Source organism: Aulostomus chinensis, chromosome 1, assembly GCF_037954235.1.
Source record: "Aulostomus chinensis isolate RoL2024-O1b breed Wild chromosome 1, RoL_Achi_v1.0, whole genome shotgun sequence".
In the NCBI taxonomy this organism is placed as follows: Eukaryota; Metazoa; Chordata; class Actinopteri; order Syngnathiformes; family Aulostomidae; genus Aulostomus; species Aulostomus chinensis.
In genome coordinates, this window is record NC_141320.1 from 721,321 (window position 1) to 734,585 (window position 13,265).

The window sequence follows — 13,265 nt, forward strand, 5'->3', positions numbered from 1 at the left end:
GTTAGCATCATTTTGAGTTCATTAGCAATTCTTCCGACATCACTATCGCAATATTTTGAGGTTCGTAGCAACTTTTACTACATTACTGTCGCATTATTTTGAGATTCGTAGCAACACTTACTACATGACTGTCAGCATCACTTTGAGGTTATTCGAAAGTTTCACTCCATTACTGTTAGCATCATTTTGAGTTCATTAGCAATTCTTCCGACATCACTGTCGCAATATTTTGAGGTTCGTAGCAACTCTTACTACATTATTGTTGCATTATTTTAAGGTTCATAGCAACTCTTACTACATTACTTTTAGCATCACTTTGAGTTCATTAGCAACTATCACTACATTACTGTTAGCATCATTTTGAGTTTATTAGCAATACTCACGACATCACTGTAGCATTAAATTGAGTTCATTTGCAACTCTTACTCCATTACTATAAGCATCACTTTGAAGTTTTTCGAAACTCTTATTACATTACTGTAAGCATCACTGAGTTTCTTAGCAACTATCGCTACATTACTGTTAGCATCATTTTGAGTTCATTAGCAATTCTTCCGACATCACTGTCGCAATATTTTGAGGTTCGTAGCAACTCTAACTACATTACTGTCAGCATCACTTTGAGGTTATTCGAAAGTTTCACTCCATTACTGTTAGCATCATCTTGAGTTCATTAGCAATTCTTCCGACATCACTGTCGCAATATTTTGAGGTTCGTTGCAACTTTTACTACATTACTGTCGCATTATTTTGAGGTTCGTAGCAACTATTAGTACATGACTGTCATCATCACTTATAGGTTATTCGAAACGTTCACTCCATTACTTTTAGCATCATTTTGAGTTCATTAGCAATTCTTACTACATCACTGTCGCATCATTTTGAGATCATTAGCAATTCTTCCGACATCACTGTCGCATTATTTTGAGGTTCGTAGCAACTCTTACTACATTATTGTTGCATTATTTTAAGGTTCGTAGCAACTCTTACTAAATGACTCTCAGCATCACTTTGAGGTTATTCGATAGTTTCACTCCATAACTGTTAGCATCATTTTGAGTTCATTGGCGATTCTTACTACATCACTGTCGCATCATTTTGAGATCATTGGCAATTCTTCCGACATTACTGTCGCATTATTTTGAGGTTCGTAGCAACTCTTCGTACATGACTGTCAGCATCACTTTGAGGTTATTCGAAACACTTACTACATGACTGTAAGCATCACTGACTTGATTTGCAACTATCACTACATTACTGTTAGCATCATTTTGAGTTCATTCGCAATTCTTCTGACATCACTATCGCAATACTTATAGGTTCGTAGCAACTTTTACTACATTTCTGTCGCATTATTTTGAGGTTCGTAGCAACACTTACTAAATGACTGTCAGCATCACTTTGAGGGTATTCGAAAGTTTCACTCCATTACTGTTAGCATCATCTTGAGTTCATTAGCAATTCTTCCGACATCACTGTCGCAATATTTTGAGGTTCGTAGCAACTCTTACTACATTATTGTTGCATTATTTTAAGGTTCGTAGCAACTCTTACTACATTACTGTCAGCATCAGTTCGAGTTTTTTAGCAACTATCACAACATTCCTGTTAGCATCATTTTGAGTTCATTAGCAATTCTTCCAACATCACTGTCGCAATATTTTGAGGTTCGTAGCAACTTTTACTACATGACCGTCAGCATCACTTTGAGGTTATTCGAAACTTTCACGCCATTACTGTTAGCATCATTTTGAGTTCATGAGCAATTCTTACTACATCACTGTCTCATCATTTTGAGATCATTAGCAATTCTTCTGACATCACTGTCACATTATTTTGAGGTTCGTAGCGACTCTTACTACATTATTGTTGCATTATTTTGAGGTTCGTAGCAACACTTACTACATGACTTTCAGCATCACTTTGAGGTTATTCGAAAGTGTCACTCCATTACTGTTAGCATCATCTTGAGTTCATTAGCAATTCTTCCGACATCACTGTCGCAATATTTTGAGGTTCGTAGCAACTCTTCCTACATTATTGTTGCATTATTTTTCTAGGTTCGTAGCAACACTTACTCCATGACTGTAAGCATCACTTTGAGGTTATTCGAAAGTTTCACTCCATTACTGTTAGCTTCATTTTGAGTTCATTCGCAATACTTCCGACATCACTGTCGCAATATTTTGAGGTTCGTAGCAACTTTTACTACATTACTGTCGCATTATTTTGAGGTAAGTAGCAACACTTACTACATGACTGTCAGCATCACTTTGAGTTGATTAGAAACGTTCACTCCATTACTGTTAGCATCATTTTGAGATCATTACCAATTCTTCCGACATCACTGTCGCAATATTTTGAGGTTCGTAGCAACTTTTACTACATTACTGTCGCATTATTTTGAGGTTCGTAGCAACTCTTACTACATGACTGTCAGCATCACTTTGAGGTTGTTCGAAACACTTACTACATTACTGTTAGCATCATTTTAAGTTCATTAGCGATTCTTCCGACATCACTGTCGCAATATTTTGAGGTTCGTAGCAACTTTTACTACATTACTGTCGCATTATTTTGAGGTTCGTAGCAACTCTTACTACATTACTGTCAGCATCATTTGGAGTTCATGAGCAATTCTCACGACATCACTGTAGCATTGAATTGAGTTCATTAGCAACTCTTACTAAATGACTGTCAGCATCACTTTGAGGTTGTTCGAAACTCTTACTACATTACTGTAAGCATCACTGATTTCTTAGCAACTATCACTCCATTACTGTTAGCATCATCTTGAGTTCATTAGCAATTCTTCCGACATCACTGTCGCAATATTTTGAGGTTCGTAGCAACTTTTACTACATTACTGTCCCATCACTTTGAGGTTCGTAGCAACACTTACGACATGACTGTCAGCATCACTTTGAGGTCATTCGAAAGTTTCACTCCATTACTGTTAGCAAAATCTTGAGTTCATTAGCAATTCTTCCGACATCACTGTCGCAATATTTTGAGGTTCGTAGCAACTTTTACTACATTACTGTCGCATTATTTTGAGGTTCGTGGCAACTCTTAGTACATGACTGTCAGCATCACTTTGAGGTTATTCGAAACTCTAACCACATGACTGTCAGCATCACTTTGAGGTTATTAGCAACTATCACTTCATTACTGTTGGCATCATTTTGAGTTTTTGAGCAATTCTCACGAAATCACTGTAGCATTAAATTGAGTTCATTAGCAACTCTTACTAAATGACTGTCAGCATCAATTTGAGGTTGTTCGAAACTCTTACTACATTACTGTAAGCATCACTGAGTTGCTTAGCAACTTTCACTACATTACTTTTAGCATCATCTTGAGTTCATTAGCAATTCTTCCGACATCACTGTCGCAATATTTTGAGGTTCGTCGCAACTTTTACTACATTACTGTCGCATTATTTTGAGGTTCGTAGCAACACTTACTTCATGACCGTCAGCATCACTTTGAGGTTATTCGAAACTTTCACTCCATTACTGTTAGCATCATCTTGAGTTCATTAGCAATTCTTCTGACATCACTGTCGCATCATTTTGAGATCTTTAGCAATTCTTCCGACATCACTGTCGCATTAGTTTGAGGTTCGTAGCAACTCTTACTACATGACTGCTAGCATCACTTTGAGGTTGTTCGAAACACTTACTACATTACTGTAAGCATCACTGACTTGATTAGCAACTATCACTACATTACTGTTAGCATCATTTTAAGTTCATTAGCAATTCTTACTACATCACTGTCGCAATATTTTGAGGTTCGTAGCAACTTTTACTACATTACTGTCGCATTATTTTGAGGTTCGTAGCAACTCTTCGTACATGACTGTCAGCATCACTTTGAGGTTATTCGAAACACTTACTATATTACAGTAAGCATCACTGAGTTGATTAGCAACTATCACTACATTACTGTTAGCATCATTTTGAGTTCATTAGCAATTCTTCCGACATCACTGTCGCAATATTTTGAGGTTCGTAGCAACTTTTACTACATTACTGTTAGCATCATTTTGATTTCATTGGCGATTCTTCCTACATCACTGTCGCATCATTTTGATATCATTAGCAATTCTTCCGACATTACTGTCGCATTATTTTGAGGTTCGTAGCAACTCTTCGTACATGACTGTCAGCATCACTTTGAGCTTATTAGAAACACTCACTACATTACTGTAAGCATCACTGACTTGATTAGCAACTATCACTACATTACTGTTAGCATCATTTTGAGTTCATTAGCAATTCTTCCAACATCACTGTCACAATATTTTGAGGTTCGTAGCAACTTTTACTACATTACTGTCGCATTATTTTGAGGTTTGTAGCAATTCTTACTACATGACTGTCAGCATCTCTTTGAGGTTATTTTAAACTTTCACTCATTACTGTTAGCATCATTTTGAGTTCATTAGCAATTCTTACTACATCACTGTCGCATCATTTTGAGATCTTTCGCAATTCTTCTGACATCACTGTCGCATTATTTTGAGGTTCGTAGCAACTCTTATTACATGACTGTCAGCATCACTTTGAGGTTATTCGAAACACTTACTACATTACTGTAAGCATCACTGAGTTGATTAGCAACTATCACTACATTACTGTTAGCATCATTTTGAGTTCATGAGCAATTCTTCCGACATCACTGTCGCAATATTTTGAGGTTCGTATTAACTCTTACTACATTACTGTAAGCATCACTGAGTTAATTAGCAACTATCACTCTATTACTGTTAGCATCATTTTGAGTTCATTAGCAATTCTTACTGCATCACTGTCGCATCATTTTCAGATCATTAGCAATTCTTCTGACATCACTGTCACATTATTTTGAGGTTCGTAGCGACTCTTACTACATTATTGTTGCATTATTTTAAGGTTCGTAGCAACTCTTAGTACATGACTGTCAGCATCACTTTGAGGTTATTCGAAACGTTCACTCCATGACTGTTAGCATCATTTTGAGGTTAGAAGCAACTTTTACAATATGACTGACAGCATCACTTTTAGGTTGTTCAAAACACTTACTACATGACTGTCAGCATCACTTTGAGGTTATTTCGAAACTTTCACTCCATTACTGTTAGCATCATTTTGAGTTCATTAGAAATTCTTACTACATCACTGTCTCATCATTTTGAGATCATTAGCAATTCTTACTACATCACTGTCACATTATTTTGAGGTTCGGAGCAACTGTTACTACATGACTGTCAGCATCACTTTGAGGTTATTCGAAACACTTACTACATTACTGTAAGCATCACTGAGTTGATTAGCAACTTTCACTACATTACTTTTAGCATCATCTTGAGTTCATTAGCAATTCTTCCGACATCACTGTCGCAATATTTTGAGGTTCGTAGCAACTTTTACTACATTACTGTCACATTATTTTGAGGTCCGTAGCAACTCTTAGTACATGACTGTCAGCATCACTTTGAGGTTATTACTGTTAGCATCATTTTGAGTTTATTAGCAATTCTTACTAAATCAATGTCGCATCATTTTGTGATCTTTAGCAATTCATCTGAAATCACTGTCGCAATATTTTGAGGTTCGTAGCAACTTTTTCTACATTACTGTCGCATTATTTTGAGCTTCGTAGGAACTCTTACTTCATGACCGTCAGCATCACTTTGAGGTTATTCGAAACTTTCACTCCATTACTGTTAGCATCATCTTGAGTTCATTAGCAATTCTTCTGACATCACTGTCGCATCATTTTGAGATCTTTAACAATTCTTCCGACATCACTGTCGCATTATTTTGAGGTTCGTAGCAACTCTTACTACATGACTGCTAGCATCACTTTGAGGTTGTTCGAAACACTTACTACATTACTGTAAGCATCACTGACTTGATTAGCAACTATCACTACATTACTGTTAGCATCATTTTAAGTTCATTAGCAATTCTTACTACATCACTGTCGCAATATTTTGAGGTTCGTAGCAACTTTTACTACATTACTGTCGCATTATTTTGAGGTTCGAAACAACTCTTACTACATGACTGTCAGCATCACTTTGAGGTTATTCGAAACGTTCACTCCATTACTGTTAGCATCATTTTGAGATCATTAGCAATTCTTCTGACATCACTGTCGCATCATTTTGAGATCTTTAGCAATTCTTCCGACATCACTGTCGCAATATTTTGAGGTTCGTAGCAACTTTTACTAAATTACTGTCGCATTATTTTGAGGTTCGTAGCAACTTTTACTACATTACTGTTAGCATCATTTTGAGTTCATTGGCGATTCTTCGGACATCACTGTCGCAATATTTTGAGGTTCGTAGCAACTTTTACTACATTACTGTTAGCATCATTTTGAGTTCATTGGCGATTCTTACTACATCACTGACGCATCATTTTGAGATCATTAGCAATTCTTTCGACATTACTGTCGCATTATTTTGAGGTTCGTAGCAACTCTTCGTACATGACTATCAGCATCACTTTGAGGTTATTCGAAACACTCACTACATTACTGTAAGCATCACTGACTTGATTAGCAACTATCACTACATTACTGTTAGCATCATTTTGAGTTCATTAGCAATTCTTCCAACATCACTGTCGCAATATTTTGAGGTTCGTAGCAACTCTTACTACATGACTGTCAGCATCACTTTGAGGTTGTTCGAAACACTTACTACATCACTGTCAGCATCACTGAGTTGATTAACAACTATCACTACATTACTGTTAGCATCATTTTGAGTTTATTAGCAATTCATCTGAAATCACTGTTGCGATATTTTGAGGTTCGTAGCAACTTTTACTACATTACTGTTGCATTATTTTGAGGTTCGTATCAACACTTACTACATGACTGTCAGCATCACTTTGAGGTTATTCGAAAGTTTCACTCCATTACTTTTAGCATCATCTTGAGTTCATTCGCAATTCTTCCGACATCACTGTCGCAATATTTTGAGGTTCGTAGCAACTTTTACTACATTACTGTCGCATTATTTTGAGGTTCGTAGCAACTCTTAGTACATGACTGTCAGCATCACTTTGAGGTTATTCGAAACGTTCACTCCATTACTGTTAGCATCATTTTGAGGTTAGAAGCAACTTTTACAACATGACTGACAGCATCACTTTTAGGTTGTTCGAAACACTTACTACATTACTGTAAACATCACTGAGTTAATTAGCAACTGTCACTACATTACTGTTAGCATCATTTTGAGTTCATTTGCAATTCTTCCGACATCACTGTCGCAATATTTTGAGGTTCATAGCAACACTTACTACATGACTGTCAGCATCACTTTGAGGTTATTTCGAAACTTTCACTCCATTACTTTTAGCATCATTTTGAGTTCATTAGCAATTCTTACTACATCACTGTCTCATCATTTTTGAGATCATTAGCAATTCTTACTACATCACTGTCGCATTATTTTGAGGTTCGTAGCAACTGTTACTACATGACTGTCAGCATCACTTTGAGGTTATTCGAAACACTTACTACATTACTGTAAGCATCACTGAGTTGATTAGCAACTATCACTACATTACAGTTAGCATCATTTTGAGTTCATTAGCAATTCTTCCGAAATCACTGTCGCAATATTTTGAGGTTCGTAGCAACTTTTACTATATTACTGTCGCATTATTTTGAGGTTTGTAGCAACACTTACTACATGACTGTCAGCATCACTTTGAGGTTATTCGAAACCATCACTCCATTACTGTTAGCATCATTTTGAGTTCATTAGCAATTCTTACTACATCACTGTCGCATCATTTTGAGATCATTAGCAATTCTTCCGACATCACTGTTGCAATATTTTGAGGTTCGTAGCAACTCTTACTACATTATTGTTGCATTATTTTAAGGTTCGTAGCAACTCTTACTACATTACTGTCAGCATCACTTTGAGTTTTTTAGCAACTATCACGACATTACTGTTAGCATCATTTTGAGTTGTTGAGCAATTCTTCCGACATCACTGTCGCAATATTTTGAGGTTCGTAGCAACTTTTACTACATTACTGTCGCATTATTTTGAGGTTCGTAGCAACTCTTAGTACATGACTGTCAGCATCACTTTGAGGTTATTCGAAACGTTCACTCCATTACTGTTAGCATCATTTTGAGGTTAGAAGCAACTTTTACAACATGACTGACAGCATCACTTTTAGGTTGTTCGAAACACTTACTACATTACTGTAAACATCACTGAGTTAATTAGCAACTGTCACTACATTACTGTTAGCATCATTTTGAGTTCATTAGCAATTCTTCCGACATCACTATCGCTATATTTTGAGGTTCATAGCAACACTTACTACATGACTGTCAGCATCACTTTGAGGTTATTTCGAAACACTTACTACATTACTGTAAGCATCACTGACTTGATTAGCAACTATCACTACATTACTGTTAGCATCATTTTAAGTTCATTAGCAATTCTTACTACATCACTGTCGCAATATTTTGTGGTTCGTAGCAACTTTTACTACATTACTGTCGCATTATTTTGAGGTTCGTAGCAACTCTTCGTACATGACTGTCAGCATCACTTTGAGGTTATTCGAAACACTTACTACATTACTGTAAGCATCACTGAGTTGATTAGCAACTATCACTACATTACTGTTAGCATCATTTTGAGTTCATTAGCAACTCTTACTACATGACTGTCAGCATCACTTTGCGGTTGTTCGAAACTCTTACTATATTACTGTAAGCATCACTGAGTTTCTTAGCAACTATCACTACATTACTGTTAGCATCATTTCGAGTTCATTGGCAATTCTTCCGACATCACTGTCGCAATATTTTGAGGTTCGTAGCAACTTTTACTACATGACTCTCAGCATCACTTTGAGGTTATTCAAAAGTTTCACTCCATTACTGTTAGCATCATCTTAAGTTCATTAGCAATTCTTCCGACATCACTGTCGCAATATTTTGAGGTTCGTAGCAACTTTTACTACATTACTGTCGCATTATTTTGAGGTTCGGAGCAACTCTTAGTACATGACTGTCAGCATCACTTTGAGGTTATTCGAAACGTTCACTCCATTACTGTTAGCATCATTTTGAGTTCATTAACAATTCTTACTAAATCACTGTCGCATCATTTTGAGATCATTAGCAATTCTTCTGACATCACTGTCGCAATATTTTGTGGTTCGTAGCAACTCTTACTACATTATTGTTGAATTATTTAAAGGTTCGTAGCAACTCTTACTACATTACTGTCAGCATCACTTTGAGTTTATTAGCAACTATTACTACATTATTGTTAGCATCATTTTGAGTTTATGAGCAATTCTCACGACATCACTGTAGCATTGAATTGAGTTCATTAGCAACTCTTACTAAATGACTGTCAGCATCACTTTGAGGTTGTTCGAAACTCTTACTACATTACTGTAAGCATCACTGAGTTTCTTAGCAACTATCACTACATTACTGTTAGCATCATTTTAAGTTCATTCGCAATTCTTACTACATTACAGTTAGCATCATCTTGAGTTCATTAGCAATTCTTCCGACATCACTGTTGCAATATTTTGAGGTTCGTAGCAACTTTTACTACATTACTGTCGCATTATTTTGAGGTTCGTTGTCACTTTTACTACATTAGTGTCGCATTATTTTGAGGTTCGTAGCAACACTTACTACATGACTGTCAGCATTACTTTGAGGTTATTCGAAAGTTTCACTCCATTACTGTTAGCATCATCTTGAGTTCATTAGCAATTCTTCCGACATCACTGTCGTAATATTTTGAGGTTCGTAGCAACTCTTAGTACATGACTGTCAGCATCACTTTGAGGTTATTCGAAACGTTCACTCCATTACTGTTAGCATCATTTTGAGTTCATGAGCAATTCTTACTAAATCACTGTCGCATCATTTTGAGATCTTTAGCAATTCTTCTGACATCACTGTCGCATTATTTTGAGGTTCGTAGTACCTCTTCCGAATGACTGTAACCATCACTTTGAGGTTATTCAAAACACTTACTACATTACTGTAAGCATCACTGAGTTGATTATCAACTATCACTACATTACTGTTAGCATCATTTTAAGTTCATTAGAAATTCTTCCGACATCACTGTCGCAATATTTTGAGGTTCGTCGCGACTTTTACTGCATTACTGTCGCATTATATTTAGGTTCGTAGCAACTCTTACTACATGACTGTCAGCATCACTTTGAGGTTATTCGAAACACTTACTACATTACTGTTAGCATCATTTTGAGTTCATTAGCAATTCTTCCGACATCACTGTTGCATTATTTTAAGGTTCGTAGCAACTCTTACTACATTACTGTCAGCATCATTTTGAGTTGTTGAGCAATTCTCACGACATCACTGTAGCGTTAAATTGAGTTCATTAGCAACTCTTACTAAATGACTGTCAGCATCACTTTGCGGTTGTTCGAAACTCTTACTACATTACTGTAAGCATCACTGAGTTTCTTAGCAACTATCACTACATTACTTTTAGCATCATCTTGAGTTCATTAGCAATTCTTCCGACATCACTGTTGCAACATTTTGAGGTTCGTAGCAACTTTTACTACATTACTGTCGCATTATATTGAAGTTCGTAGCAACTCTTACTACATGACTGTCAGCATCACTTTGAGGTTATTCGAAACACTTACTACATTACTGTAAGCATCACTGAGTTGATTAGCAACTATCACTACATTACTGTTAGCATCATTTCGAGTTCATTAGCAATTCTTCCGACATCACTGTCGCAATATTTTGAGGTTCGTAGCAACTTTTACTACATTACTGTCGCATTATATTGAGGTTCGTAGCAACTATCACTACATTACCGTTAGCATCATTTTGAGTTCAGTAGCAATTCTTCCAACATCACTGTCGCAATATTTTGAGGTTCGTAGCAACTTTTACTACATTACTGTCGCATTATTTTGAGGTTCGTAGCAACTCTTACTACATGACTGTAAGCATCACTTTGAGGTTATTTGAAAGTTTCACTCCATTACTGTTAGCATCATTTTGAGTTCATTAGCAATTCTTACTACATCACTGTCGCATCATTTTGAGATCATTCGCAATTCTTCCGACATCACTGTCGCAATATTTTGAGGTTGGTAGCAACTTTTACTACATTACTGTCACATTATTTTGAGGTTCGTAGCAACTCTTACTAAATGACTGTCAGCATCACTTTGAGGTTATTCGAAACACTTACTACATTACTGTAAGCATCACTGAGTTAATTAGCAACTATCACTACATTACTGTTAGCATCATTTTGAGTTCATTCGCAACTCTTACAATTTATAGTTTTAAAGGTTCGTTCCACCAAAATACTTTCTAATTTATAGTTTTAAAGGTTCGTTCCACCAAAATTCTTTCTAATTTATAGTTTTAAAGGTTCATTCCCCCAAAATACTTTCTAATTTATAGTTTTAAAGGTTCGTTCCACCAAAATACTTTCTAATTTATAGTTTTAAAGGTTCATTCAAAACAAAATACTTTCTAATTTATAGTTTTAAAGGTTCGTTCCACCAAAATACTTTCTAATTTATAGTTTTTAAGGTTCGTTCCACCAAAATACTGCTTTCTGTCCAACTTCTCAGTTTTAAAGGTTCCTTCAGTTGAGGGCTCCTGGTTCTGTGTGAGGGGTTGAGGGTCGATATGGGATGATGAGGAAGATTTCATGTCACGATGGTCCTGCTAAAGTAACTGAGAGTCATGACATCAAACAATGTCATCAAATTACGCTTGAACTCTTAAAATGGCAATAAAATCTACTGGAATCATTTTAGCACAAACACTTTTATTGTGATTTTGTGAGCATCATTTTTCAAACATTATAACATAAACTTTAAAAAGGGTCCATTCACTAACACTCTTACTTGAAGGTAGTCACTGATGTCAGTAAATAGCTGATAAAGATTTGTGTTCATGTTTTAATTCTCTACTCTGACCTGTGCTGAGACACTGGACCAGAGAGGAAGACCTGCTCAGCCTCCTGCATGGACCAGTTCTGCAGCTCAGTGATGACGATGAGGGATTCAGCATTGAGTTCATTTTAAACTTTTTGGAGGAAACAAATGAAGGCTCACAGTCACACTGACGCAGCTACAAATACTTTGATATGCAACAGACTGGTTTCTCTTCTGGTAGTTTGTTATCAACTGTTGTCACATTTATGGATCAATTTAGCTGATAAGATGAAGGCTCCAAAGGACCAGCTGGAGATGCCAGGGATTGAACCCAGGGCCTCATACATGCGAAGCATGCGCTCTACCACTGAGCTACATCCCCTCTGTCAGAGTCACTGTTTAACTGATGCAGCAACACAAACACAGACACAACATTTTTCTTCTTCATTTTAGGGATAAAAAGGAAGTCAGCCTGTGATCTCAAAGGCTCTGTGATCTAGGTAGTTTCACTGTGATGTCAGCCCACACAGCCTTCGACCACAGAGGCAAGTCAGGCTCCAGGAAGCTGAGGCTGCTCCGTTCTCAGTCCAATCCAGAGTGAAGGTTTCCCTCTCTGAAGCTTTACAATCCAGCCCAGATCCTCTCTGACCAGCAGGAGTCTTTGACTAATAAATAATCATTATATTGAACGTCTGCTCATCCTCAGAATGAAGTAAAAGTATTTGTGTTCCTAAAATAATCTCCAGATGCTAAGATCAATTATTAACATTGATTGACAGCTCTAAACTGAGCCACCATCACTATACAGTTGCAACTGAAATATTGAGAAATATTTCAAGGAAGCAGCAGGCCCTCATCCGCCCCGGTCCACCCGACTGTGTCCCCTGAGACAGATGACAGCTCGCTTCTGGCAGAGGCAGTTAGGTTGAGGACCGTTGCTGATGTCATCAACCGATGTCTCCATCACCAAAGGTGACAGACAGGATGGTCATGGACATAAAACAGAGGCCTAAGAATGAGAAAGAATGGTTGTCCTGACTGAAGTTTAGCTTGAGCTTTTTAATTTGTTACTAAAGGAAGTATTGGTACAAGTAAAGGCAGGCGAACTTTCCACAAATATTCAGAATTAACTTTGACAACCAAAACATGAACCAAGACGACAAAATAGTGAACATGAAAAAGGAACCAGTCCCACCTTCTTGTGTGTTCCTGCTGAAGTAAATGTTTATGAAGATTTGTTGTGTTCTTTTTCCAAAGGTCCAGCCAGCATTGCAGGTCTCAAGAGAAGGAGCCACTTCAGCAAGGATC

At 36.8% G+C, this 13,265-nt stretch overlaps 1 non-coding gene across 1 annotated transcript; it reads right to left on the bottom strand.

The window, feature by feature from the left end:
* Positions 1-12,267: 12,267 nt before the first annotated feature.
* Positions 12,268-12,339, bottom strand: trnaa-cgc (transfer RNA alanine (anticodon CGC)). The gene has a single exon. It is a non-coding gene; the product is annotated as a tRNA-Ala (tRNA).
* Positions 12,340-13,265: the final 926 nt, after the last annotated feature.